This window comes from Hippocampus comes, unplaced genomic scaffold, assembly GCF_001891065.2.
Source record: "Hippocampus comes isolate QL1 unplaced genomic scaffold, H_comes_QL1_v1.1 scaffold22, whole genome shotgun sequence".
NCBI classification, from domain to species: Eukaryota; Metazoa; Chordata; class Actinopteri; order Syngnathiformes; family Syngnathidae; genus Hippocampus; species Hippocampus comes.
Genome location: NW_017806175.1, coordinates 1,470,022 through 1,485,076, shown reverse-complemented (window position 1 = coordinate 1,485,076; position 15,055 = coordinate 1,470,022). Strand labels below are relative to the sequence as shown.

At 41.0% G+C, this 15,055-nt stretch overlaps 2 non-coding genes across 2 annotated transcripts in view; both read left to right on the top strand.

Annotated features, from left to right (window-relative positions):
• Positions 1 to 17, top strand: part of trnaq-uug (transfer RNA glutamine (anticodon UUG)) — a 72-nt gene extending 55 nt beyond the window's left edge. Inside the window, exon 1 of the tRNA in view lies at positions 1 to 17. This exon is cut by the window's left edge and continues 55 nt beyond it. This is a non-coding gene — a tRNA (tRNA-Gln).
• A 92-nt stretch (positions 18 to 109) lies between these two features.
• On the top strand, positions 110 to 181 carry trnaq-cug (transfer RNA glutamine (anticodon CUG)). Its single transcript has one exon. It is a non-coding gene; the product is annotated as a tRNA-Gln (tRNA).
• Positions 182 to 15,055: the final 14,874 nt, after the last annotated feature.

The window sequence follows — 15,055 nt, the reverse complement described above, 5'->3', positions numbered from 1 at the left end:
AAGTCTCGGTGGGACCTTGATCATTTTGACACAAACTGTCACGTCATTGTCAAATTCTTCAATGTGTTATGAGCCCTGAGAAGTATGCACCTCTCCCATTACCTGCAGCGGTTCCATGGTGTAATGGTTAGCACTCTGGACTCTGAATCCAGTGATCCGAGTTCAAGTCTCAGTGGGACCTTGATCATTTTGACACTGTTTCATGTCAAATTATTCATCGAGCAATGTGTTTCGAGCCCTGAGAAGAACTCTGCACCTCTCCCGTTACCTGCAGAGGTTCCATGGTGTAATGGTTAGCACTTTGAATCCAGCGATCTGAATTCAGGTCTCGGTGCCACCATGATCATATTGTCACGAACTGAAACATAACTGTCGTAATCATAAACCGAACCATGTGTGTTCAGCCCTGAGAAAAAGTATGCAGCTTTCCTGTTACCTGCAGAGGTTTCATGGTGCCATGGTTAGCATTCTGGACTCTGAATCCAGCGGTCTGAGGTCGAGTCTTGGTGGGACCTCGACCATTTTGACACTACCTCTTTCCTCATCGTCGAATCTTTCACACAGCCGTGTGTGTTCAGCCCACAGAAAAGTTATGCTCCTCCCATATTCACTGCATTGTTTCCATGGTTTAATCGTTAGCACTCTGGACTTTAAATCCAGCGATCCGAGTTCAAATCTCGTTGGGACCAGTATCATAATGTCACTAACTGTAACATAACTGTCGAGTCATTTACCAAACCTTGTGTGTTCAGTCCTGAGAAAAATATATCCCTCCCCCATTACCTGCCGAGGTTCCATCATATAATCCTTAACCCTCTGCACTCTGAGTCCAGTGATTTGAGTTCCAGTCTCGGTGTGCCTTAATCATTTTGTCACTAACTGTCACATGCTTTCAGAATCTGTACAGTACCGAGTGTGAAAGTTTCTCCCTCCCACACTATTTCCACAGGTTGCACGGTATAACGGTTAATACTCCAGTATTCTAAATCCAGGTATCTGAGTTTAAAGTTCAGTGTGACTTCAAATATGTTGTCGCTTTTACATGCGTGGATAATCGTGCCTTGAAATATCGCGGACCATCACACCATATGCCGTTACTTTCAAACATGCCAGAACAGGGGTCGGGAACTCCGGTTCCTCGAGAGCCATATCCTGCATGTTTTCGATCCCTCCCTACTCCTATGCACCTGATTCAAACGATCAGCTCATCAGCAAGCTCTTTACAAGCCTGAAACAATCATGACCAATTAAATAAGGTGTTTTGGAGTCTGGAGAGCTCTGAAACAGGCAAGATGTGGCTCTCACGGAACCGGAGTTCCCTACCCCTGTACCTGAGGTTTCATGGTGTAATGGTGAGCTATCTGGAAAAGTCTTGTTGGCACCTTGGTAATTTTGTCACTAACTGTAACACGAACTAAAATGCTTGGACGATCTTTATCCCGTACCGTGTGTGTAACCCGAAGAGACAATATGCCCCTACTCCAAAAATTCACCAGGTTCCATGGTGTAATGTTTAGCACTCTTGAGTTCAACTATCGCTGGGATCTCAAAACTTTTGTCACTATTATGTGCTTGGAGAATGTTTATCTATTCCCTCATACCTTGGTCAAACCAGAACTTGATTGTCACAGGGTTGTAGAAATGCATGATTCACACCCAGCAGTACATTTTGTGCAATGAAACCATTTATCCTCCCAAATCAGATGGGGGCCATGGTGGAACACACTCTGGACTCAGATACTCTTGATCTGAATTTTAATGGGACCTTAACAGTTTTGGACCACGGTTGGATCATCTTCACAATCATACAAACATTTTTTTTTTTTTAAATTTCAGAACTATGAACCCGCTTATGATCTTTACTAGTTCCAGCATATTTAATCATCCATTTTTAAATTGACAAAATGTATCTTAAAGGCTATAATTCAATTTAATAAGTCTGCACTGCTTTTGAGTTTATCAAGAGAATTCTGCGGGAGTTTTGGAACAGCACCACAAACGGTTCCCTGCGTGACCCTCCAGCTCAGATGGCCTTGCAGATAGAAGGACAAGATAGTTACACCACAGGAAAGGATTCATTCTGTATGGCAAGCAACTCCATCATGTCGAGATAAATCTTGATTAAAACCCAACCTCGGGAAATTGCACCTCCAGTAGTAAGTTCTCCCATTGTGTATATTTCATTCCAGTGTAACCACACTGTTTCTCCACCCTATTCTGACCAACTGCTGTCTTCCCATAACCGCGTTCATCATTAGTGTAATGAGACAAAGGTGTGGCAAGTAAAGATACCAGCCCAAGTATTTCCTGTCAGCATCTCAACTTCATACACACAAACACACACGCGCTTGCTTTTGGTACACTCACAAAGATAACAAAGACTAAAATGTTTCACTGTTTATAAAACCATAGACCGTAGTTACGCAAATAGTTGCCATGGGGGTTTATTTATTCAACTGCAGATGGAGGAACCGTCTATTTGTGTGTGTGTGTGTGGGGGGGGGGGCATGGCTGTATTTGTATAAACACAATGTTACCGGTAAATTAAAATGAAGGTCAAGCAAAAGTGGAGTTCAAAGCAAATCAAGATAGACTGGGTGGAATAAAAAAGTCGCATAGCCTCTTGGAACCTAACTCACATTACATTGTGGAGTGACCACATGTCAGAGTTCAGGAAAATTAATCCTCACGCAAAACGAAAGTCGATCTTTGATTTTATATATTGCTGCTGTTGAGCCAGAATATCCTATTTCCCAATTTGGTACTTTTGAAATTTATTATGATTTTATTTTATTTTTTTTAAATAATCTGTACAATGAGTCCACTTTGTGTGTTATTTTTACACATTGCTGACCAATTTTATGTGTTGAAAATGGATTGATCCCTTTGATGATGTAATGATAATGGTTGGACAAACATGACATTTTGGCGGTCGGTCTCCTGAAAAGTGATAATTTTGGAATTAGGAGGATTCTGCCCAACACAAGCAATACAATAGTAAGTATAGGTCTAGAAAACACGTGATTCAAACACAGTTTTTTTGTGTGGCAACAAGCGGTTAAACTCATACACACATAATGATAATTGAGTTGACTATGAACATTTTCAACTCGACTGGGCAAATTTTTGTATTTTATGTACAGTATATTCCACTTCAGTATATAGGACAACAAACAGAGGGGACACACAAAGTCCATGGCTAAAATGTACATGGCATTTTTATAGTTAATGCAAGAAAAACGGAAATGAATTCCATCAGATTGAAATAAAACAACAAATCAAAACAATCAAATTCTGTAAGTGACAGTCCCGTTTTTTTTTTGTTTTTTTTTTTGTACTAAATCCTAAAATGAGTATGGAGCCAGTGCAGTTTCAAATATTGCTGAATGATCTTCCTGAGTGATTACTTTGTGGTGTCAGGAAAAGCCTACAAGAGCAGCAGGTTACAAGCAAGTTATAGATCACATTCATGGTGGGAATTCTTAAGAAATTATTTACTGTCGCTTGATCTCATTATTTAATGTCACAAAGACCTGGCATTTGAACAGGGCTTTGTAGACTTTTTAATCTTCATTGAAAGTAACATCACAGAAACCTTTCCGGAATGGGGAAAAACCTCACCTGGCCCTGAGAGAATACTCATTAGAGCAGTTTGTGTTGTCGGCCCGACGCAAACAAGTAAGAGGGCTCACAGTGGGGAGCAGTGCCGCGGAGTGGGCGTCACCACGGCCACGGGAAATGGAGCTGGACAAACACGGCATTGCTAAAACAATAACGACTTCCACTAATTGTGTTTCCTATGGCCGATGTGAGCGAGCGCGGTGACATTTGGCTGCTGTGTTTGTTGGTCAAAGGATGAGCTAATTAATATGGTAATTGGGCCCAGACGCCTCCGGTGGCGGCCACTCCCCCCTTATTAGCAGTCTGGGGGTGGAAACGCAAACTCACACGCTGGCGTCGTCTTCTGAGCAACTCTCTCGTGTCACGCAACTCATAACGGGAACAAGTTTTTTTTTTTTTTGTGTGAAAATGGGGAACTTTGTCAAAAGGTTTCCCACCCACACTGTTTCTCATCCCCCTCCTTGGCCTCTGTCACACAAGCGGCTTCACATTGAGCATGTGAAAACAAACACACACACATGCACTAAGACACTGCAAAGTTGCAAATCATGTCAATGTGCAGTCTTCATAAATGTGTGTGTCCGTGTGTCATGAGTCATGTGAGAATCCGCACCGCCGAGCCACTAACTGACTTCATAAAGTATTCCATTCTGCTTCATACGCTATTTTTCATAGAGGAAGTAACGGATTAAATCTAATTTATGTCAGAACAGCAAAAGTCTTTGTCAATTCTGAAGAGTCACAAGATAGATTCAGGGCGTCAACACTGTTCTGCTGTGATGCAAATTGAGAAGTCCTTTGGTGAAATTCAAACAACTTTGAAATGATTGAAGCAGACATGACGAGCATTTGTTTCACAATTTAAAACTGTTCCTGTTCTGTTTTTGTTTTGGTTTTTTTGTAGTTCAATCAATGCCAATCCTGCCAGTTACAATGCAGATTTTTCTCCGAAATGCTGTTGCAATTAATTCTAAAGTGCACAGGCAGCCATTGGAAGAAGGCCCGATTGGAGGTATTTGCTCCGTCTTCCGTGCTCCAGTTAACAGGCGAGCGGCATCATTTGCTATGCCAATGGCGAGTCATTTTGACTATCATGACGACCACGAGCAGAGCCCAAGTCTTGTAACTAGAGAAGAGCGCAGTGTGTGGAAGGGAAAAAAAGAGGGTACACAAAAAGAGAATAAAAGCATTTTTTACTCATGGAAGTAGCAATTCATACATCACATAGAGTAGCCATTAAAAAGTCAATTTTCCTTAATACTCCAAAGTCCTCAGGGCAACATATTGGCAATTTAGAACATTAGCTTGATGCTAACAAACACTGTAGCTTCCTACAAACAGGCTGAGGGAAATTGGCATCGGTATTGCAGACATTTCAAAAGAGGGAGTGATTTTAGCAAAGAAGAAAAATGACCCTTGCTTCGCCAACAAGTATGTACCATTGAGTGAGCTATGGCAAGTCATCAAATAACATTTGTCTGTCTGCAGTTTTCTTGCCTGGAACTTTTGCTTAAAAAAAAAAAAAAAGAGCCAATGACTGCGGCCAAGACACACTTCAGCATCCCGTGGTGCAAACAAACAAAAACTTTTCCACAGTAGGAATTTCAAGGACCTGAACAAATGTTTGTGTTCACGTGCTCCAAGCAAATCTAATTAGAGTGTTGTGTGTCAATTTGGCAATGCTGTCTAAATGTCACAGGAAAGAGGAAATGTTGGTTTTGGATAAGTGTCAAAAGAAACCTGATCCGAATAAAATGGAAAATGTTGGGGTTAGTGTTCCACTCACGACTGTGTTGATGTTTCAGTTTGGTATGCAGACAATGGAAGAGACACGGAACACTCACAAAACTGCTTCCAGTAGTCAGACGATCATCTAAAAACAACCGGACAAACCATTTGTGAATATAACTTTTTGTTGAGGAGCGCAAACCCCGTATGAACCAAATGTTTTGCTTGTTTAATGGCAATAAACACATTTCTGGACAAAGTCGCAAATTTTTCACAAGTGATCAGTGAAAAGCATGTATTGACGTATTACCTTATTTCATTTAAACTGTAGCATTTTTCCCCACTCATGAAAGTTAGAAAACAGAAGAAATAAAACAAACACACGCGCACACACACACACACACACACACACACACACACACACACACACAAAACAATAGTACTACTACTGCTATGACTACTATTTATCCTCCTATTATTACTACTAAGAATAATTCAAAATTTTGTACCCATGCAAAAATCAGCTACACACACACACACACACACACACACACAATAGAATAGTACTACTACTACTACTACTACTGCTGCTACGACTACTATTTATCCTCCTATTATTACTACTACTAATCATTCAAAATTTTGTACCCATGCAAAAATCAGCTAGCACAGCCTGTTTGGACTCGAATGAACCGCTTCTCTTATTATTCTGTTTTATATTCTTCCCAAACTAATAATTTTCACTTTTAATTAACACTGTTTGTGATGTACTGATTTAACATTCTGTTTACTGTCATTCTGATTGAAAATGAGTCTTCATACCCCCTGTTCAAATGCCATTTTCGTGATGTGGAAACATTTTCCGCTATTAACGTGATCTATAACATGTACAACTCAATTTTTTTTTTTTTTTAAATGTAAAAAGGGGAAGTAATAATAATCAACCGAAATAACACGGCATAAGTCTGCACACCCTCTTGTAACTGGAGAATGTGGCTTCGTTCAGATTGAACCAGTCACATTCACACTCGCATTAAACGAGTCAGCGCACACCTGCAACCATTCAAAGTGCCAAAGATCAACCCCAAAATAAAGTTCAGCTGTTCTAGGATTTACATTACTTTTTTTTCTAGCTATAAGGTTTTGTACGAACGTTGTCTGGTATTTGGAACTGGTATTCATAATCCCTTTGCGCACACCTGCAACCATTCAAAGTGCCAAAGATCAACCCCAAAATAAAGTTCAGCTGTTCTAGGATTTACATTACTTTTTTTTTTTTTTTTTGTAGCTAAAAGGTTTTGTACGACTACGAACGTTGTCTGGTATTTGGAACTGATATTCATAATCCCTTCCATCTTGTTGAAGCTTCCAGTTCCAGTTCAAGACAAACAGCCTCAAAGCATGATGCAGTCAGCAGCATCTTTTGGGGATTTTAGCCCTTATAGTTTCGTCAGACTATAACACATTTCCCAAAAGATTTTGTTGATTTAAAAAAAGATCGTTTTTCTTTATTCTTCTCCAGCTTCTGCACACTTCTTGAGGTCCCCCGGCGGCCCCCCCGAGGGAGGCTACAAAACCGCTCTGGTAATTGATGACATACTAAAATAACCTTAACGTGGCGAGATTGAGCAAGATTAAAAAGCAGAACCTGTTGTGACTTGAATGAGACACTTTTTAGGAAACCGTCATTGAGTTGATTTAGACAGCGGATGTTCCAAAAGCAGAAGTGTTTCAATTCTAAGAAGAAAAGAAAAAAGATGGGATCTCGTGTCTGTTCTTCACATTTTAATGAGTCTCCCAGCTCTTCTGTCCTATTTACCTAAGACACAAATAACACACACACATACACGCACGCAAGCTGTTTTTCTTTATTCTTCTCCAGCTTCTGCACACTTCTTGAGGTCCCCCGGCAGCCCCCCCGAGGGAGGCTACAAAACCGCTCTGGTAATTGATGACATACTAAAATAACCTTAACGTGGCGAGATTGAGCAAGATTAAAAAGCAGAACCTGTTGTGACTTGAATGAGACACTTTTTAGGAAACCGTCATTGAGTTGATTTAGACAGCGGATGTTCCAAAAGCAGAAGTGTTTCAATTCTAAGAAGAAAAAGAAAAAAGACGGGATTTCGTGTCTGTTCTTCACATTTTAATGAGTCTCCCAGCTCTTCTGTCCTATTTACCTCACAGAAAGACACAAATAACACACACACACATACGCACACGCAAACATGTCAGGATCATTAATTAAAAGCACAAACAATTTACGGAAGCCGACTCCTCCCGTGTTCGGAAGGCAAAGCCACTTGGCGGAGGAATGTTTTGGGGGCGCTCATGAAAATCATTCAGCTTGCACCTTTATCCTGATCCAATCTTAATTGTGGCTCGCCTTGGAGCCGATTCATCAACGTCCTCATGACTGGGGTTGGTGCAAGATGTGCTCGTTGTTTGGAGCCAAGTGAGAGTGCAGAAGCACACCAACTCGCACGCGCACACACAATAACACACTTTACTTTAGAATAGGGGTTCGCAAACTTTTGGATATATTCGTAATGTTATGAGAAAAATATTGTTTTCAAGAATAAAAGTCTTAATCGACAAGTACAGACACATTTTGTCAGGATAAAAAGTCATAATCCTACCTCCGAGGCACTCTGAGCGAAGGCGACCGAAAAGGACCATGGCAAAAATATGAACTGACGTCCATTCGTTCCAAGCCAAGAGTGTGAGCACTGCACATTTGTTGGCAAGCTGTAATGGAAAAACTGGTACCATGTATCATTTTTTTAGGCTCCAGATAATCTATTGTACTGTATTACTTTGAATTGAACCACAAAAACATGGCATGATTGTCAAGGAAGAAGCCCATTTCTTAAAAGGGGAGTAATTAGTTAAGTATGTTTGTTTTTTTGGTGTCATATATTGTTTTCAAGAATAAAAGTCTTAATCGACAAGAACAGACACATTTTGTCAGGATAAAAAGTCATAGTCCTACCTCGGAGGCACTTTGAGCGAAGGTGACCGAAAAGGACCATGGCAAAAATATGAACTAACGTCCATTCGTTCCAAACCAAGAGTGTGAGCACTGCACATTTGTTGGCAAGCTGTAATGGAAAAACTGGTACCATGTATCATTTTTTTAGTCTCCAGATAGTCTATTGTACTGTATTACTTTGAATTGAACCACAAAAACATGGCATGATTGTCAAGGAAGAAGCCCATTTCTTAAAAAGGGAGTAATTAGTTAAGTACGTTTGTTTTTTTGGTGTCATGTGGGTATTTGTAGCACTTTTTTTAAAATGGCACAACACATAATACTTTATTATAAATTATTTTGCAAGTCCGCAAGCTTCGCCTCGGGGAACCTCAGTCTGAGAACGACAGTTTGGATTAATGCCTTAGCTATTTGTTTTCATGTGGTGACACTCGTCATGTGTTGTCTCCAGATATTGATCCATATTTCAGTGCAGCATAGAACATAAAGAGCATTAAACGACCCGAACTACACTTTTTAAAAAAAAAAAAAAAAAAAAAGCTGCCAGGGCAGCTCGCGTGAGCCACGTTTTGTAATGACAGGCCTCTCCAAATGAAAGCACGCTTTGGACGTCTCTCAACACAAACACGAAAACCATCACTTCCTCTGGAGAGAAATGCGCCTCATCTACCGCACTCTGCAGCAGAAGCAGACTGCTCTGTGTACGCGTGCATGTGTGTGTTTCCTTTGCTTAGCAACGCTGACGGATCTCAACATTAGGTACAGCTTGCAACTCATGACCATCGCAAAACTTTTGCTTTTTACAAAAATTAATCACGCTCTGTTTTGATTACACTCTGGGTGATGTATTCAATTAACGGTGTGCTTATTATTAGATCTCAAAAACAATAGGCCTGCCTGTCACGCTAATGGCATAGAATAGACCAGAACAAGCCTTTATTAGTCCGCAATGAGGAAATTCCGGTTTTAAAACACCAAAGTGGATACTAGTAGCAAACACCAATCCAAAAATCCGCAACTACTTATGTACATATTTTACAACATAAGGAGCAGTGGCAAATACTTCAACTACGCATGAATAATAAGATATCATTTATGCACACATGAAATACAAACTGTATGTGAATAAATAAATGCATAGCTATTTGAAGACAGCAGCCAGATTAGGCAGTAGCATGGCATGTAGCAAAAAAAAAAACCATACAGTGCATGACAATTAAAAAAAAAAATTAGCTATGCTAGCTATCAGCAGTCTATTGACAGCTACACATGATAACAGTGGTACCTTGAAATACAACTTTCATTTGTTCGGTGATTTGTGTTTTCATGATGTGATGCTTCAATTCAGTTGATTGTGCTGCTCTTTTAGTTGTCCCCGCCTTGCCACCAGGGGCAGTACAATATAGGGAAGCAGACACAAATGAAAAATAGTTTATATTAATATTAATAACTACTCTGACTCAGTAATCTGCTGTGATATTTCTTTTTTTTTTTTTGTAGCGGATAAAGAATATACGGCTGTGCGTGTTGTCTGTCTGTGACCGTATGTTGCTCCACCATTTGTGTTCAAATATCCATTTGATAAAGTGTGAGTCAATTATCATTGTTAATTGTTAGGCCGTCAATGGTGTTTTTCGTTACATGTGAGCATAAAGCTAGCTGGAGCATTATTAAGGCAGACTTGTTTGGGCGTTTTAAATGTGAAATCATCTTTGTTTTCTGTTTTATTAGCTAGTTAAGTTAAACTGATAGTAGCAATAAACGTGCTGACTTTGCTGCCACCATACAGCCCTCACGTCTTGTCTTTTGTCTGAATCACGATTGGTACCTCGAGAAGCTCGTAAGTTGAGTCACTTGTATCTCAAGGCACCACTGCATGTATAATACTGTCTATAGGTGACCCGTAGAACATCAGTAATTTCGTAGTTAAGCAATATAGTTTCCCTAAAATTTCAAGCAAAACATGGTCCAAAAGTGGATCATGTAGTAAAAATCCGACTTGAATTTATATCAAAATAAATTATGGAATATGCTCCTGAATTTGAAGTATTATGCTATTCAAGCAGATTTTTGATTCAACTCTCCATAGATGATACCTTTAAGTTTTTGTCAGTGAACATACGTTGTATAAAGAAAACAGTAGCAAAGTTCTGGGAACAGAGTAAACAGGAATTGATGGGTATTACACAATTCGGAGAAACAAAACCTTTGTTTGAATACTCAATTCACCTCAGGGATATACATTTCATAATACTGTACATTGAATCAAATGATACAAATAACATTTGTTCTTTTGTGTTCACCAATTGATGAACATTAAATTTAAATTAAAATATTGCGATTGTCTGGCAACCAGTTCAGGTTGTGCCCCAGCTACCGCCCGAAAACAGCTGGCTCCAACATCAATAAAAACAAAAAGCTCGTTATACGCAAAGTACTCAAACGATAGTTGATTGACAAAAGCGATCAAAGTGAAAAATTCCTCTGTTTAAATCAACCCCTCTTAGTTGCAAAAGTAGGGCAGTACTTCTGACGGTGTTTCGGACCTGGCCGCCCACCATTGGGTTTGGAACGGTACCTGATCTGGCTTGGTCGCTGTGACTCAGTTCCCAAGCTGAAGCCACCAGAAGACACAGTGCATGACGAAGGTGGCGCTTTCGGAGGCACCTCCAAAAGTCACGTCAACTCTCATTGAATACGACTATTGAGCCTTTGGGAGATTTCCTGGTTGCGTCACATGTTCACACCCTAACCGCGCCATTATGAGGCAACGTGGCTGCATTTTTGACAAATTTCAAGCTTTTCACGTCCCACCAAGTTCAAGGCGAGACAGCGCAAGGCAGCTTTATTTTTATAGTGCGTTCATGTACAAAGTAACTCAATGTGCTTCACATAATTAAAAAAATACAACATATAAAATAATTTACAAACTAAATATTTTAGGACTTTCACAAGCAATGTAAAGAAATAAAAACTAGTTTACTAAAATTATTAAAAGAACGTACATAACAAGAAAAACATTGTGGAAAAAAATATTCAAAAGCCCTTATTCACAGGTATAAAAATAGAGTTTTCAATCTGGATTTAAGAGCATTTATACTTCAGGCTGAATTCACTTTTGTTGTTAGCTTTTTCTATTTGCGTGCAGCATAACAGCTAAATGCTGATTTACCTTGTTTGCTTTGAACTCTGGGCTGCACTCATTGACCTGAGTTCTTTCTTCTGCACTATTGAAATATTTCGTGATAGGCTAAGCTATGGGTGAGCGCAAAGGACAAAAGAGGTGCTTTCATTAAAAAATGGGAAAGTAAGGCTTTATATAAAGGAGCTTTCAAATGCGAACGTTTATTCTGTTTCCAAATCCAAATGATTCAGGATAATGCCTGGTTCATCCACTGATGAATTGGAAAAAGATGACCATGACGCAGTAAACAAAGGCCAACAATTTCCCAACACGTGACTCTTTGGCCACTAACATTTGGGAATATTAACCAATGCTCTTTTTGCATTTAACTTCCTCCACAACTAATTCAGACAAAACAAAGAACCGGTTTATAAGAAAGATATTTTTGACCTGGTTTTGCACATTGCCTTCTGTACAACTACAGAAAACCACATTTTAGAAACAACCACTTCCAAAGAGAGTTGGGGGAGCCTCCCCGACACGCGCCAACACGTCATAGACAACGGGAGGCACGGGGGTTCGTACAATGGACGTCACGCTCTGAAAGTCGGCAACGGGGACTGGAGAGCGGCCGTCAAACACTTGACATTTAGATGTTCCCCGTGGCCAGTGCCACTTCTGACTAATTTACTAAATTTACTGTATATATTGTATATGAATAAATGGTTCAAACAGGAGGGAAAAAATTACAAAAAGGAAATAAAGATGTATTAATTGCACTGTATTGGCTCTTATACATGCTGGCCCACCGGGCATCTGCCTGATAGGTTTAACGGCCAGTCCAGGCCTGCTCATCGGGTAAGCAAACAAACTCCCATCAATCAAAATACCGGGAATGTCTTCTCAAAAAGAAACATTTCTTAATTTTTATACCTACAGTTAATAAACTATATAGAGCTCCACCCTTTTGCGACCAAACTCCTCTGCTTAGGAAAGTACTGAAAAGATGTCTGCCCAAATCTGTTATTTTAATACCCGAAACCTTACAACAGAAACAAAAAACATTTCCAAAGTGAACCCACTGGCCCTGAAGAATCTGTTTGTCTGCCCTGCATATCGCTCTGCTTTCTTTTCATTTTCAAAGTGTAGGTTTCCCCGGCTGTCACGCCCCCATCCTCCCCATCCCCCACCCATGTTCCCTGCACACCTGCTTGGCCGCCAAATGCAGTTTGCAACAACACACACACACCCGAACCAACGCTCGCTCCCCTCCCCGTCTAAGCTTGAGCCCAACCCGGGGCATGCGGGGCGGAGAACAGACGGGCCCTCTGTTTTCTGATAATCATCACATAGCTAGCATGCCTGCTCCACTCCTCCTCTCTCTGAACTGCGTTGCTCGCTCCAACTCGCTGCCCCACCTGCCACTTTACCTCAGCCAAGCCCACAGACAGTCCAACACCCGCTAATCAACTATGCTACATCTGTCGCATCACTCCGCACCCAACGCGCTCTCACGGCATTCTTTTCACCTTTCGTCATCAATTGCATTGATCACAGCCGTCCTTCTCAAAGACATAGGTGGAGTGTTTTCAGAAACACCGCAACCATACCTATCCCAACCCCAGGCCATTGCGCCGCTTTACCCTGACATGATGCTCCCAATGCCCCGGGGCTGAAAAAACAGACTGTTCTCCATGAGTTTACCACCCACCTGGTTGAACAAGGCCACCTCATTTTACCCCCGGGTGAAAAAAGGCCAACCCTGGGGTCCGACATGGTGTACCTCTTCAAGGGCCACGTATCCTCTCTCCATCTCATTATTCGATCAAGTGGTTCTCAGCCGTCTGATCTGTATTGCACTTGAGGGAGCAAGTGAAGGCCCCTTCCCAGTGTCTATTGTTTCGCTGTGTGAAAGGGTGCCCCAATGGAGAAAGTGAGGATGGGGAGGGGGAGGCGGGATTTCCCTTGAGCAAGAAATTGTTCATTTATTAATTTGCGCTATATCACGTTGCCCGGTTTCATGTTTGACAAAAAAGCGGCTGGCAAATGGGGCAGATTAGTTATCAACACCAGCTGTCCAGACCATACTGGTGAGATTCACGACGTTCCCCCTCCCACCCACTTCCTGCAGTATCATTATCGGACTCCTTATCTGTTTATCTTCCCCGTCCTACCGCCTCCTCAGCTCGTGTGTACTCTGCGGCATTAAGGGCCCTCGTCAGGCAGATGGACAAAGCCTCGGATCAATCGGAGAGATCGATACAACCCAGACAGACTGATGGACAGTTGACAGCGGCTCTGATCCGGTCCAGTCTGGGCTTGCCACCTCCAGCCCCACTCCAGCTTAGTTCCGTTAGGTCTCGTCTGGTCTTGTTCAGTGATGACATGTTAGCATTTCATGCTGAGATGTTGAGGAGGTGGATAAAAAAAAAAAAGATAAAAATCTACAAGGACATGTTCAATTAGAATATCACTGAAAAGATTCTGCAGTAATCGAATAAATAGAAAAATACTCATTTCTAATCATCAATATGATGGAAAATAAAATCATAGAATATTTCACTGCATACATAAAATGAGTTTCACCTTTTTTAAATGAAGTACTGACGTGAATTTCATTTTCCATCTTATTGTAATTAACTGTATTACATCTGTGTGTTTTCCCTGTATTGTTTGGCCTTGGCGGATGCCTTCCCTCCGGTGAATTCCATCTGACAATAATGTTAACGTGACTGCACTCGCAAAGAACCAGAAAACATATTTTCCTCCACGTGATGCTGTGTCACAAGAGAAAAGATTGCAGACAAATTGGGATAATGACGCTACACATAGAGAGACCCATTAAGTAATCAGACACAAAAAAACACAGGTGGGTGATCTTCTCTTCGCGGACAAAAGCGGACTGGATGTTAGTTTTACGTCCCCCCCGCCCCATCTGGCGAGCACTCAGCCAGTCTGTGCTCATTCTAGGTCAGGTTCCTGATAACAGCAACGAGCCTCACCGGTTCCTGCCTGTCTTCCGGCTGTAGCGTCTGTTGTGTTTTTGATGTAGTCCAGGCTCACCGCCCGGGGCCCCCATCTCTGTCTGAGGGGCCCGCGATGAAAATGAACAGGGAGGAAGGAAGCAGCTCGGCAACAACAGTCAGTCATCGCATTAGTTGGCGTGCATACACAATGACAGTCGTAGAGATTTGCAAAGTTTACAATGAAATATTCTTATTTCTACATTAATATTGTTCATCCTTTGAGTAGATGCACAATTAGGCAACTGAAATGTTCATGAGAATTTGGTGACCAAATGAATGTAATACAGTGGAACCTCTGTATAGTCTAGTTTTTGTACGATTCGGTTTTGAAACAATTTTCACCATCTAAATTTTATCCTTGTGTTTGGATGGCAGTTTGGTTTCAACCCCCTGAAAAAAAAAAACGTGACTCACCCATTAATTTCCCATAATCAATGCTCGGTCATGCGAGGCATTTCATGAATTGTGTAACAAGGCTCAACAGATGGAAAGACATATTCCACAATGTACATCACGTCGCTTATATAAATGGATACAGGACTATTCGCTTTACAGGAGTTTCAA